General features: G+C 42.4%; 1 long non-coding RNA gene and 1 pseudogene across 1 annotated transcript; one reads left to right on the top strand and one right to left on the bottom strand.

Moving 5' to 3' along the window:
* The first annotated feature begins 6,275 nt into the window (after positions 1 to 6,275).
* On the top strand, positions 6,276 to 15,014 carry LOC117541457 (annotated as a pseudogene).
* LOC117541458 lies at positions 9,242 to 9,965 on the bottom strand. Its single transcript, XR_004568316.1, has 2 exons — positions 9,797 to 9,965; positions 9,242 to 9,528 (listed from the first exon to the last, which is right to left on the bottom strand). It is a non-coding gene; the product is annotated as an uncharacterized LOC117541458 (long non-coding RNA).
* Positions 15,015 to 15,440: the final 426 nt, after the last annotated feature.

Here is a 15,440-nt window from a genome sequence, read left to right as displayed (position 1 = left end):
GCCTATTGGTCAGTTTTTATTGTCAAAATTAGCTGTTTTTAATTTATTTTGTAATCCTCGCACTCGATTTCGCCGATTTTCTTGTGGCTCTAGCTGGTCGACACCTCTTTCAGCAGAAACAAAGGCTACATTCATGTATTACATCGATGTTAATCCCCTTCAAACGTGACAGTTACACGGTATTGTTAACATGGAGAAATACCCGGAAGTGCCAAGCAAATGGTCTACCGCGCCTATTGGTCAGTTTTTATTGTCAAAATTAGCTGTTTTTAATTTATTTTTTAATCGTCACACTCGATTTCGCCGATTTTCTTGTGGCCCGAGCTGGTCGACACCTCTTTTAGCAGAAACAAAGGCTACGATGTTAATCCATTTGTGTTGTTGTGGAAATACCAGACGTGACGTTGTGTGATCGCTTAGCAACTGAACTCCGTGAAAAAATAAATACCACTAAGGTTCAAGGGTCAAGGGTTTTTGTTATCAGATGCTAGCTACAGTGTAATTTTGGCATTTCAAATCTTAGATCCCGAGCTCCTCCAACAGTGCAACATAATATAAATAGGACATAATAAGAAAATAAATAATGATAAATAAAAAATAGTGCAAAATGCACCACTTTTGGTTCAAATTATGAAACTAGTAGATTCATTCATTTATTTGTTTTTGTGGCCCCAGCTAAATCGATGTTAATCCATTTATGTGGTTGTGGAATTACTGTACGTTACGTTGTGCGGTCGCGTAGTAAGTGAACACCATGCTACCGATTACTATCCGATGACCATGAACGCACCGGACATCGGCTACAACCTCCTCTCTGGCTGCTTCTCAGGTCGATTATTTTCATTTCCTCGCTCCTCGCTCCTCGGTCTCACCGGAAGTTGATTTGCCTGCGCCATCTTGAGTACCGTCCCATGGCTCTTATTTCTGCCGGAGGACCGAGGATCGAGGGGCGAGGAGCGATCATGGAGGAGCGATAACCGAGGAACCACCAGACCATCCTCCGATGAAATCCTCAGATACTCACCCCGCCCCCTTACTGTGTATCGCTCACTGATTGAACGAGGCAGTGCATGCACTGATCTGATGCTTCTTGACATGAGAGCAGAGTGAAGAAAACACATGAACCTCACGGGAGTCACTCCTCAGTTTATACCGTGTTTTGTTTCAATTCATGTATCATTTAGTTACAAATATGTGATATATCTGAACAACAAAGTGGTCAAAAATAATTTAATTCATTTTTTGGAAACATTTTCATGATTGCTTTTTTCGTTTTACATTTTCATTTATTGTCATTTCCATTCAGTCAGTCATTAAGTGATATTGAAATGTTAATTTGCTACATATCCAAACAAACAAACAAAGTGTGCAATCCAATGAATGTTAATCTAACTGGGTTTTGATAGATAACATATCTCTTTTTCTTCTCTCAATTATTTTATTTCTATTGTGCACTCTAATCAATATTAATCAAACTATTGTTCGTTTATAAATTTTAAGAATGGCGTTTATCTTTTTTGAGAATTAGTTCTTATTTTATTTTATTTATTGGGGTCTACAACAGATGATACAAATGTTTGTGTCAGTAAATGTGTACTAACAGAGGCGGGGGGTGTGTGGAAATAACGGGGACAGAGCTGCTGTCAGACGATCCGCTGTGCAGCGTCATCACAAACGGACGTCGCTTCACGTGACGCTCCGGAGGAAAGGACGTCCCATTGCTCTTAAAACTAATTTCCCTGCTTCGCGTGGTTTCCTTGCGTCCCTCCATGCTTCCCTGGTGGGAGGGACTAAACGCAGGGAAACGACGCAAGTGAGGGAAGCAAGTAGTGATGGCGAGATGAAGCCTTATGAAGCTTTGAAGCTTTCCAGCCAATTGGTTCGCAAAAGGGTTCATCTCATGAGGCTTCATCATGGGCTTCATTTGAACACAAACCCCCTGTTGGTCAAAGTGTGTAAAACAGGCAGATTGGACATCTCAACAGTGTGCTCTATCTCATACCGAGTTCCCAATGAGTAAAGCCTTAGAATACATCTAAACAACGAACATTAAATCATATTTTCATGTTAACAATATTGTTTTTATTCCAGTTGAATGATTGTGATTGAAAAGCCTAAGGAGGCTGGTAAACATTACAAAGAGGGATTTGTATTCCTTAATAATATTCATAAACGTAACCATGTTGTAGCCTGAGAAAGGCTAAACCATATCAAAGAATACATTTATTAACTACATTATCTCATTTATCTGTAGCTTTTATAAACAACAAAAAAGACGTATTGACGAGTCGTTGAACCAGAGACCCTGCGATCGTGAGTCAACTGCTTTCCAGCTGAGCCACAGCACACACGCTGAATCTCCCTGAAAATACTGTAACATATTTATTCCTGTATTTATTCATTCATGTTTTTTTTCCTACATTTATTTATGCTTGTATCTATTTATACTTATGACATGTTCCGACCTCTATATAGGTGAGGGTCTGAGCTCTCTTGATTCTATCGTGTCACCGGGCCCGGGTACAGGAGGGGTAATATGGTTCTTATTATACATCCATAGGCAGTGCTGGAATTGGGCCGGTACTCACCGGTACGCAGTACCGGCACTTCTGGTTCTGACCCATGGAGTACCGGCACTTCTTGCTCAGTACCGGCATGCTGGCGGTACTCCGGTACTCATGCACCGTGCCAGTACTCAACACTCTCCCGCCGTTCTTATTATACATCCATATATATATATATACAGCCGCCCGGTACTCAGTAGATGCGTCATGAGGTGCCGAACGGACATTCTCATCGCTCTAACCGCTGGAGTTTCACAGCGGCTGTCAGCTGTTTACTCCTGTCATTCAAACAGAACGTGCTGGAGAGGGGGCGGGGCTTATCTTCTCCATGTAAATACTGTGGTGGAAACGACTATGTCAAAATTAACCTATTTGACCGTGATTTAATAGTAATACACGTTTCAAAATAATAATAATAATAATAATGCCGAAGTAACAACATACTGAAAACTGTTAGTAAAACCATGTTTTAATGCTTTACAATTTACATACCTAGATGCACGTGTGTTGTGTTTATGCAGTGCAACTCCCACCCAGTGGGTGGCTATGTAGAGTGATAGAACAGAGCAGGCACGCCCCCGAGAGAAGGAAAGCAAGTCACGTCACAAATTAGCATTTCTAAAATGTTAGCGTGGATTAATAAAAGTGCAAAAAGACAGCGGTTGTCGCCGGAAGAAACTTCAAATACAGAGAATGCTGTGCCTGTGTTGGAAATTGTGTCTGATGGGGAGCTTTCTTTGGTTGATCCTCCTGCTCCAAGTTCTAGTGCATTAGCATTAGCACTAGCTCCGCCGCCTCCTCCAGAGCCTCTAACGTTAGCTGCTGCTGGCTCAACTGCCACCACCAACACCGGGCAAAGCGATGCACGTGACTACTGGACAACGGACCAGGTGCAATATTTTTGCAAGACCAATGCATGGCTCCTTCTTAAAGATAAGAAGCTAGGATGTCGGATATGCAGAGATGTCAAATCTTTGGGAATACACACTGGACAAGGACTGAAACTGTCAACTGAATGGGGTGAGTGTGCAGTGTCTCATTTCGGTGTTGACAAGGGCAAACAACAAGCTAGCCTGAGAAAAAAAATCAAAGAACATAAAGAATCACAAGCCCATGTAAAAGCTGCTGACATCCTTACATCTGCTTCACGTGAAACTATTCAACATCAAGTGCAGTCTATGCATACATCTGAATTAGACACCACTATCAGAGTTTTTCGAACGGCATATAAAATTGGCAAACATAGCCGGCCATTCACAGACATGCCAATTGATTTGAATGTACAGAAACTGAATGGGCTGAACGTGGGCAGGGTTTTGCACTCCAATAAAACCTGTGGCGAAATCATCGACCACATAGCTCATGAGCTGAAGAAAAAAATGGCAAAAGACATTACAGAAAACCAAAGAAAACTCTGTGTTTTGGTCGATGAATCTACCACTATTAGTGGTAAAACGGTGCTTGTTGTGTGTCTACGCTCAGCATTAGCTGATGCTGAGCCCGAAACGTTTTTTTGGGAGCTGATCGAGTTGGATGGAACAACGGCTGATGACATCACAAAGGCGTTAATGGAGTGTCTTGGAAGAGATTTTAACGAGGACTTTTTAGGTCAGTGTTTCGTTTCTTGCATGTGATGGGGCTTCAGTCATGCTAGGGAAGAGAACAGGCGTTGCTACCCAGTTGTGTAGTAAATTCCCAAGCCTGTTTGTGTGGCACTGCTCCAATCATCGTCTAGAGCTGGCAGTTGGGGATGTGGTCAAGGAGGTCTCAGGGCTCAATCATTTCCAGATCTTTTTTGACAAACTCTATTCCTTGTTCCATGCCTCCCCCAAAAATCAGAGGCAGTTAGCGCAGTGTGTGCAAGCAGTCGGACAGCGTCTCCTGGTGATAGGGCGTGTTTTGTCCATCCGCTGGGTGGCTTCAAGTGAAAGGAGCGTCAGAGCAGTCTGGGAAAACTACCGAGTGCTTCATGATCACTTCACAAATGCTGCAAACGACACGAGCAGGGATTCCAGAGACAGAGCAAAGTACAAGGGCCTGGATGATGTGCTCACATCTGCAACGTTTGTCAGCAATCTGGGACTGATGTACGATGCGCTCACAGAGCTCAGCGACCTCTCTCGGCAACTCCAAAAAAGAGAGATGACACTGCCTACAGCAGATAGGCTCTTAACTCGAGAAATACGAGTTTTTGAATCCATGGTCACCATGCCTGGCCCACACATGACTACAGTTCATACAGCTCTAGCTGAGAAGTCCTTCAAGGGTGTTGCCCTGCGTGAGAATGGCAGGCTTGTACAGATTCATGCAGGTCAGTTTTTCCGCAGTATGGTAGAGAATCTGAGACACAGAATGACTTCCACAACCTCCTCTCATGTCAGCACAAGATAAATCCCATTACATGGCAGGGAGGCCCGGGACAATCAGCTAATCCAGGACATGAAAGTTATCCATCCTGGAAGTTGGCCTGAAGAGGAGTTAGACGTACAGTATGGGGACGTAGAGGTGCTACGTTTGTGCGAAGTGCTGAAAGTGGACAGAAGAGAGACTGTTCAGGGCTTTCGCGAATACAAGGAAACCAGGGCATCCCTTACACCTGCTGCCATGGAGCCTCTACTGAAAGCAGTCCGAACCATCGCTGTCTCCACTAGTGAGTGTGAGCGGGCATTCAGCTGCATGAACGATATCCTTACTGCAAAAAGGAATGCTCTCTCTGTCAGCCGACTGTCCAGCCTGGTTTTCATTAAATGTAATGGACCATCACTAGGACAGTTCAATCCGGAACAGTATGTGAGGTCCTGGCTGGCAAAGGGAAGGAGAAGTGCTGATGAAAGAGCCTGTCCAGCTCCAGCCCCTGATACTGATGTCCCCAAGGCCTTCTGGAGCCTTTTCTAACAATGTGAAGTATATTGCAAAGCAGCTCACCCAGTGAGAAGACTTTTGGCATAATGTGCCGATTTGTACAGATCCTGGAGATAGAAGGACTTCAGACCAACCAGGGAGTTATCTGATCAGCTTGGTGTTCAATGTAACTCTTTACCATGGCTCAGACTTTGTTACTTGCAGTTACAGTTTCTCATTTTAGATTGTGCAAATTTTGCATTTGTTTTTACATGTTCTTTGTTCATGCTCTTTATCATTTTTCTGAGTTGGAAAGTTAGATTGCATCATAGTTTACTTTATACATATTTGTATTCTTCAGTGGTGAAGTATATTGCAAAGCAGCTCAGCCATGTGAGAAGACTTTTGGCACTTTTTCGTTTTCTGAGTTGGAAAGTTAGATTGCATTCAAAATGTACAGAAATACTTAATTTTGTTAAAGCTTTTTATAAAAAATGCTTCTGACCAGAGCTTTGTTTCCTTGTCATTAATGTTGAACACCACCAGAGGGGCTCTCACCTGAAAGGTCTCTGCTTCATGTGTCTTCAGCAGAAGATCTAGACTTTGATTGCTATATTTTCAGTTAATATTGACCTTACTGAGCTTTAACCATATCCGCTGCCTATCATAAAAAATGTTAAGTACAGTGAACCTTTCTAAAATATACAGTAGTAAAGAGACAAACCCACCAGCATTATAGTAGCCAAATTCTTGTTTGTGGGCTGTATATATAAAATTGACTTGAAAAAGTTGCTGATTTTAGAGTACTGGCACCTTTTTCATTCCAATTCAAGCACTGTCCATAGGTATTATGAGCGTTGTGGTTCAACGGTTCAACCGATCTGAATCGCTTCCTGATGCAGTCACGTGGTATCGACAGGCAGCGAGGCTTCGTTTGTCATCGATGACGTCACTGGCCCAAAACGATACAAGCCTCGATACATGCTTCACAAAAAGCTTCGGGGATTACTCGACACACGCTCCGAAGCCTCGGCGCAATACGTAACATCACTAGAAGCAAGGATTTCATTTAATCGACCTGAGAAGCAGCCTACGTCTGACTTCGCCAAGCAGGTAATGTGCTGCACCGCATGCCTTCAATATTTTAATGTTTATTGCAAGTAAATCAGTTGTAGTTACATATATTTTTAAAGCACGAGCTAGCTAAACACATATTAGCTTTACTTGACCGGAGATATAGTGCAGTGATGAGTCCTACAACCCGGAAGTGAGTTAGCATTTTACAACTATTGGTTCCCTCGTCTCAGAGTCAATGGGATTTCTACATAGGATTTTGGAAAATAGCTCGAAATAAGATCTGTGGAAAACGAACCTGCTTGATAAATGCACGTTTTGTTCAGCCGGATAATCTCCACATATCTACCCTACTTTTATAATTTTCGAATCATAAATCTAATGGCCAGAAGCAAAATGCTAACGTTATGCTATAAAGGAACTACAGACCATGGATCAGGGCCGGACTGGGACAATTTGTCAGGCCGGGAGTTATACACCCAGCCAGGCCACTACCATTGTTTTTGTGCCATATTGCTGGATTTATTTGTCAATATTTACAGCGTTGCTGCCCATAGTGATAGCCTATAGTTTAAATCTACTACCCAAAAATAAACATATGGACATGGATCACTATTTAAAAAAAATGTGAAAATCTATTTAGGAACCTATCCATGTGCACATATTTTAAGTGGAGGTGGACCTCAAATCCTCTAGGGGGGTCCGGGGGCATGCTCCCCCGGTAAGATTTGTGTGTTAAATGTTGGAGTTAAATGCATCAATCTGGTGCATTTTGAGGGGGAAATAAAGAGACTAGATCTATGGAAACACCCATATGAAACAGAACTGTATACATTTAAATAATCATAAGAATATGGCCATAACCAATAACATACCTTATTACATGGCTTAGTTGAATACTCGATTCTGATTGGTCAATTCAGAACACGTGACACGTTGTTAATACCGTTACCGAACAGACAGACCGCTGTCAAGGACTTATTGACCGTTGTTAAGGACGCTCACATCTTCAGAAAGAAGTCCGGTCGATTTAACTGTATACCGTTGGGCCGAAAAGCAAACTGCATGCAGTTTGCTTTTCGAACTGGGACATGAAAAACAGCGCAGAAGTAACGGGGCAGAAACCCTCCTTTTTACGCAGCGGTCAAGACATAGACATCAAACGGCGACACATATTCAGTTGCCAGTTACTTTGGCATTAGGGCAGGGATATCTAGATACTTTCCAAGGTTTGACATAATGAATTGTAATTCAAACGTTTCTGGAAGTTCAATAGAACGAAAATTAAAAACAGTTATTTTAGATGACACAGCTAACGTGTAGGGTTGGAATATTTCGAGCCGTGCCTGAATGCACCTCTGCCCAGCGTTTGCTCGCTATAGGCTGCGGAATGGGGCGGGGTCGGATGTGGGCGGGGCTGGACGTCCGATGGGCGGGGTGTATGGATATCCTAATGACACAAACAGCATCATCTGCTGGACAACTACAAGAGTGAATGGAATGGGGCGGGGGCGGATGTGGGCGGGGCTGGACGTCCAATGGGCGGGGTGTATGGATATCCTAATGACACAAACAGCATCATCTGCTGGACAACTACAATAAGTACAAATACAAATCTGCACTCGACTAAATATAATTTAAAAACTTCATACTAATTAAATGCATGAATGTATTTAAATATGTGGTATAAAAAGTCATATTTTCTATTAGTGTATTTAAGTTCATTATTTAATATTTGTTTTAATTGATATATTAGTGTATTTAAGTATATTATTTAATATTTGTTTTAATTGATTATTCATTTAGTTAGTTCTGTGCATACTCATATCTAGTCCATATATTTCAAATGATACGTTGCACTGCATTTCATAGAATGATAGAAAAAGTATTTATTATTTACAACATTTATCATATAACAGAACAATCATTAAGATAACAGAACGGAAAAAGCAAATACAGTAAATATAAAAACCAAACCAAGTATACAAAAAAAAAATCTATACAACAGTGAAAGGCTTTGCTGATGCAAACATTCAACCGCGCTCTTCAAAACAGGCATGAACCTTAAGGTTTTCTTTGTTAATGCACTGCTCAAAAAACATTAAATAGTCCGACTCAAATTTGAACCTGAACATAAATGGGTCCAGCTGTCTTCGTCCCGCAGGTTGCTGGCTTCACCAAGGTTATGGAGAGCTGCTTCTCTGTCCAGTGCGGCCATGGAAAGAATTTGTGGCAGGATGACTTTATCTCCCATATTCTTTGCAGAGCACCACTGAGATGCCGCCATAGCACTACTTATAAAGGGGTGCTTCTCCTACAGCAGTGGTTCTCAAACTTTTTCTGTAATTCCCCACTTTGAACAGGTGGGCCTTTTCAAGCCCCACCTGTTCCTCTTAAGCTTAATTTTTCAATCTTAAAATTGTCAAATGTATCGTTCTATAACAGTCTCCAACCTTTTTTAGGATGAGAGCTACTTTCCAAAACTAAAACGAAAAAAATAGCTACTTTTACTCCTCTTTTTTGTTGCACATTTTAACATTATTATATGCTACCTTTAACCTTTGTGTGCTGCAACTGACAGTGGCTGACAGTTAACAATAGTTTGCAGCTCTTTTTGGTAGCTATGTATGTATGTAGTGCTTATATGCTTATAGATGCAGTATATTTACAGTGCATATTTAAGGCTATTTCTGCTGTACACCAGTATAAAGGTAATACCTCAGTTTTCTACTTGTTTACTTTTACCCTTTACTAGTATTTTAAATATGTATCTTTCTACCTTGCTTGTGCATCACTTTCCTTTGGGATAAATAAAGTACCTATATATACATATGTATGTTGTCTGTTCACATGCATTTTGTTTGTTGTTCAAGTTATGCCCTAACATTGGCTTTTACCTTTATGTTTCACCGTTGCATGATTTTGTATGTGGTTAATCACCAAATGCCTTTCTGCAGTCTTATAAGAGCAGAATGGGCACTGATAAAAAGGTGAATCGGCAGACTGTAGGGGCACAGGTCCTTCTCCCTCAGTAAGAATGGTATGGTGTCTGAGGAAGAACACAAAATGGAATACATTCAAATCAGAGTCTACATGTATCAAATGTTGTTATTTCTTTAAGCAGATCGATTCAGTTGGTTTGTAAGAATTTAAAAACACATCAAGATGAACAATGTAGATATTCTACATCTATGGATTCTTACGAACACTTCAAGACCAAGCATGCTGCGCTAACTTATTGGTACGGCCATACAGACAACGTAAGTAGGAACTTGGCAGCGAATGTCTACTGGGTTGCATAATACATAATTTATTACCTTCGGTCGTTCCCTTCCATGATAATGATGATGTATAATCGTCTTCAAATGTAATAACGCGGACAAACAGACCAACTAGGTGAGCACATGGTTCTTCTTCTTCTTCTTCTTCTTCTTCTTCTTCTTCTTCTTCTTCTTCTTCTTCTTCTTCTTCTTCTTCTTCTTCTTCTTCTTCTTCTTCTTCTTCTTCTTCTCTTCTTCTCTTCTTCTCTCTTCTTCTTCTTCTCTTCTTCTTCTTCTTCTTCTTTCTTCTTCTTCTTATTCTCTTTCTTCTTTCTTCTTCTTCTTTCTTCTTCTTCTTCTTCTTCTTCTTCTTCTTCGCGGTAGGGAAACAGCTGATGTGTAATGTGGACTCACAAGGCGGGGTCGCGGAATGGGGCGGAGGAGGTCGGACGTCCGACCCCGCCTTTTATCCGACCCCTCCGCGTTCCGCAGCGAGGACCTTCTCTTTTCTCCCGCCAGAAAGAAATTTAAACCGCCGCTGTGTCTCCGCCCCCTCAGAAAATTATAAATATAGGCAGCTCCTTGCCGCCTTTTCACTACAACCTTAAACAACCGATTCTTCAGTGTCGGAAAGAAGCAGGGTGAAAAATCGTACAAAAATGGTGAGTACTGACGAACAAAACAATTATATAAATAATAAAACTACCGGTAATTAGATTTTTTGCCGTTGAAATCCCGTTTATGTGCCTAAATTGTGGTAGCTTTAGTCCAAACAGTTGGCGCAGTTTAAATCATAACGGTTGAAATTGGCCGTTAAAACGGAACTTTCATCGCTTTCAACTACAGTCAAATATACTGTATCGACATCTGGGCATTTCTCCTTATCAACAACTTCAAACAGGCATAGCCTACACTTCATTCTTTACTTTGTCCGTTATTATATGTAGAAGATATTAATTTTTTCTCCGTCATGTTGTTTCCATAGCAACAACTTCAAACAATAACAACTAACCGCTAGCAGCAAAGCTAGCTTCACAGCCACTGCTCCGTTTTCGGAGACTTTGCACACGTTTTTCACAAACATTTTCACACGCTAGGAGTACTTCCACTAGCTTCGTCTTGATCTGTAGATGTGATTTGATGTGTCGTGTGTCCCCCAACTCCTCTCCAAAGTTCAGATATATAATAAAATACTCAGGGGAGTTTCCTGAATTGTCATGCCCAAAGCCAAGCACTAGGCCCTGGGTAAATTAAGAGGCTGATCTCGGGCACTTTTGTCCACTTTCCCTGGTGGTCGAAACTCAAGCCAGACATCCCTGGAATCGTCTCAGAGAGTAGATGATCAGTGGGGCCTTGTTTTTACTGAATGATGTGTTTTTTTATGATGAATTCAAATATGGGCTTATTTTTAGGATTTTCGGAGACTTTGCACACGTTTTCACAAACATTTTCACGCTAGGAGTATGGGAGTACTTCCATTCGCTTCGCCTTGATCTGTAGATGTGATTTGATGTGTCGTGTGTCTCCCAACTCCTCTCCAAAGTTCAGATACTATATACAAATACTAAAAGGTAAATAAAACATTAAACATAATGACAAAATAACAACCTGAAATATATGTATTCTATCTACACATTTCGTAATTATCTAATCTAGTGGCCTGATAAAAGTGTTGGCTAAAGTAACGCAGAATATATATATATTTTAATTGTAAATAATTAGAAACATTATTTATGTGCACAAGTACATGGGACCCCATCATAGCACCCCACACATAACAAGCTGTCCCGAGTTCCTCCGGCTGCAGTTCCGCAGACGGCCGGTGTGTGGCAGCAGAGCGCTGGGAGCAGAGGGAGGTGAGTATATGACGGAAGACGGATGCGACGGAAATACACCCGAACATATCTGGTAGCCCGAACATATCTGGTACTGACACCGGCGAGCTAGAAGAATGCATCAGATAACGACCTGTCCATGAACGTTACAGAAAGGCAGGGCTTTGCAGCAGGGAGGAGAGATGTTGCTCGTTTTGGGAGGGGCAGACAGGAACACGTGACTCGGCACAAAGTCACTAGGGCTGCAGTCTAATAGTCCAAAAATCAGCTCCTAAGTTCTAACCCTATCGTCTATTCCTGAAACGTTAAGGGATAGTGGATAGGAGAATTCAAAAAGGACTTAGGAGAAGAGACTGTGGTACTTTAGAGAATCCGACTGCACTTTCACTATTTGACGTGTTTATGATGCGCCAGCGGACGTCATTGTGTGCGTCTGCTGCTGTGGGGAAACCATGGAAACTACAGGTTTCTATACAGCGGACTACAACATGGATGTTCAATAAGAAGGAGGGACTATTGTCAACTCATCGAGAGACTCTGCACCGTGCTCTGATGCTGTTGCTTTATGCTTTATGAACGTGGACAACAGAGAAACATATTCTTCATGACCAAAGTTGGAATTGAAATAAAAAAAGGTCCACATTAATACAAATGGTCCCAACACGTATGATTGAATGAAAATATCTTAAAATCAATACAAATGTATTTATTATAAACGTTAGTCCTTAACATCTATCACTGTGTATATCACCATTCAAACATCTTTTAAAAGTTGAACAAACTCCACACAGCTCAGTAAAGACTGAAATGTTGACTTTATTTGATCATTTCAGTAAAAACTAACGTTCATATTTCTCTTTTTGATTATAATACTGATGAACGTTCAAAACAAAGCACTTTGGCAACTTACCACATACGTTTTAAAAAGCTTAATAAGCACCGTAACTTTCATGATATTATTTCTCCGCCATAATCGTTTGTTTCCGTGAACGGCCGACTGTTGTGACGGCAAATGCTGCGACTGCAAGGCATTGTGGGGCAGCATTTTCTCCTCTCCTTTCGGTGAGGGAGGTCCAGTGGTTCCTAAGCTAAAGGAGGTTATAAAGGAAGTTTGAAACCTCCTTTCCTATCATCTAGAGCAGTGGTTCCCAAACTTTTTGTGCCCAAGGCACACCAAAGGACAAGTACAAATCTCAAGGCACACCTATTGTGCAAAATAGCCCTTATAACACGTGTTGTCACTCATATCATGTAAAATATCTGTAAATGTGCATAATTATTTACTACAAATTCGAAAATGTAATCTGCTCAAAAGTAACCGTTTGTCTCTCCTCCACAGCGTGAGTGTATCTCTATGCATGTCGGCCAGGCCGGAGTCCAGATGGGCAATGCCTGCTGGGAGCTCTACTGCCTGGAGCACGGCATCCAGCCTGACGGTCAGATGCCGAGTGACAAGACCATCGGAGGAGGAGACGACTCCTTCAACACCTTCTTCAGCGAGACTGGAGCCGGCAAACACGTCCCCACAGCCGTCTTTGTGGACCTGGAGCCCACTGTAATTGGTAAGGATACATATATTTGTATTTAAACGTGAAATAATATTTTTGAAGAAGACGGGTAGGACAGACGGATAAATAGATGCTTATTGAACCCAAATTGGGAAATTATTTTGTTGCCGCAGCAGTGTGTTCAGGCATTAAAATATATAAATAATAAAATAAAATCAATAAACAGCAAATATAATATCTACAGTAGAATATACGTGTATCTAAAATATTCTGGATTATTCTGGTTCAATACCCATGACTGTACCGTGTTGTTCCTCAGATGAAGTCCGTACAGGAACCTACCGCCAGCTCTTCCACCCCGAGCAGCTGATCACCGGTAAGGAGGACGCAGCCAACAACTACGCCCACGGTCACTACACCGTCGGCAAGGAGATCATCGACCTGGTGCTTGACAGGACTCGCAAACTGGTGAGCTCTTCATCTCATTACATGTTGCAAGTGAAGCCTTTAAAATAAAAACATATTTCGATTGATGGCAAAACATTTAAAACCATTATCCCTTATTTCCAGGCTGACCAGTGCACAGGGCTCCAGGGTTTCCTGATCTTCCACTCCTTTGGAGGAGGGAACCGGCTCTGGCTTCACCTCCTTGCTGATGGAGCGTCTCTCTGACGACTACGGCAAGAAGTCCAAGCTTGAGTTTGCGGTTTACCCCGCCCCCCAGGTGTCCACCGCTGTGGTGGAGCCCTACAACTCCATCCTGACCACCCACACCACCCTGGAGCACTCCGACTGTGCCTTCATGGTGGACAATGAGGCCATCTACGACATCTGCCGCAGGAACCTGGACATCGAGCGCCCTACCTACACCAACCTCAACAGGCTGATTGGACAGATCGTCTCCTCCATCACCGCCTCCCTGCGCTTCGATGGTGCCTTGAATGTGGATCTGACTGAGTTCCAGACCAACTTGTTGCCTTACCCTCGTATCCACTTCCCTCTGGCCACTTACGCCCCAGTTATCACCGCAGAGAAGGCCTACCACGAGCAGCTGTCGGTGGCTGACATCACCAACGCCTGTTTCGAGCCAGCCAACCAGATGGTGAAATGCGAACCCCGCCACGGCAAGTACATGGCCTGCTGCCTCCTGTACCGTGGTGATGTGGTGCCCAAAGATGTCAACTCTGCCATCGCCACCATCAAAACCAAGCGCACCATCCAGTTTGTGGACTGGTGTCCCACTGGCTTCAAGGTGGGCATCAACTACCAGCCCCCTACCGTGGTTCCTGGAGGGGACCTGGCCAAGGTGCAGAGGGCCGTGTGCATGCTGAGCAACACCACCGCCATCGCAGAGGCCTGGGCTCGCCTGGACCACAAGTTCGACCTGATGTACGCCAAGAGGGCCTTCGTCCACTGGTACGTTGGAGAGGGGATGGAGGAGGGAGAGTTCTCTGAGGCCAGAGAGGATATGGCTGCCCTGGGGAAGGATTATGAGGAGGTGGGCACCGACAGCGTGGGGGACGAAGGAGAAGAAGGGGAGGAGTACTAAGTCACTGAAACATCTGTGGTGAAGACTCTGACCCTCCAGAGCCTGGACGACCATCTCTTTAGCTTGGCTTCAGTTATTTTGGCACGTGACTCAAGATTTTAAACTCTTAACGATGAAGGACACCGTAATGTTTAACTAGGTTTTTAAAAAAAAAAACAGGGTTCAGCTGTTGCATCTGGTTACTTACATTTCTTTTTTATCTTTCTATTTTCTTTTGAGTCATTCCAAATGTTGGTTAACTGCATTGTTCTGACAGGCATTGATGATGGGATGCCAGGCCGGGGGAGGCAACCTGTACACTGACTAAACCATTTCAATAAAGTGCACCTGTGTTCCGACATGACATCTGCCTCTTCCATTAAATGACTTTATATCAAGGTGAATGTGACTTCCCTATCTGGTACAGAAAATAACACGATATATTTTTCAATGATGATGAGAACATTTTTTTTTTTTTAAAGGACCATTCAATCGAATTTTCAAATGTTATGGCGTGTGAGATCCGAGTCAAAATAATTAAAATGACTGAGTTAAACCTCAACTAAACAGACACACATCTGCTTTAAGGAAGTTAGTGCATACTCATGCCTACAATTAAATGTTCCTATATGACCCAATGCAAATGTACTTGCTATTCACTTTGCAATTACTCATTTGATTAAATATAATGTGACTATAAATAAAATACAGACAGCGGAGATAAATACTCTTAACGTTTGTCGCTCGTGCTTTTAGTGCACATCTTTCAACTAAAAGAGCTATTTATCTGCTTACTTTGATCAGTGTCTCCTTCAGGCTTTATGCTGACC

This window comes from Gymnodraco acuticeps, unplaced genomic scaffold (assembly GCF_902827175.1).
Source record: "Gymnodraco acuticeps unplaced genomic scaffold, fGymAcu1.1, whole genome shotgun sequence".
In the NCBI taxonomy this organism is placed as follows: domain Eukaryota; kingdom Metazoa; phylum Chordata; class Actinopteri; order Perciformes; family Bathydraconidae; genus Gymnodraco; species Gymnodraco acuticeps.
This window is presented reverse-complemented; position numbering and strand designations above follow the sequence as displayed.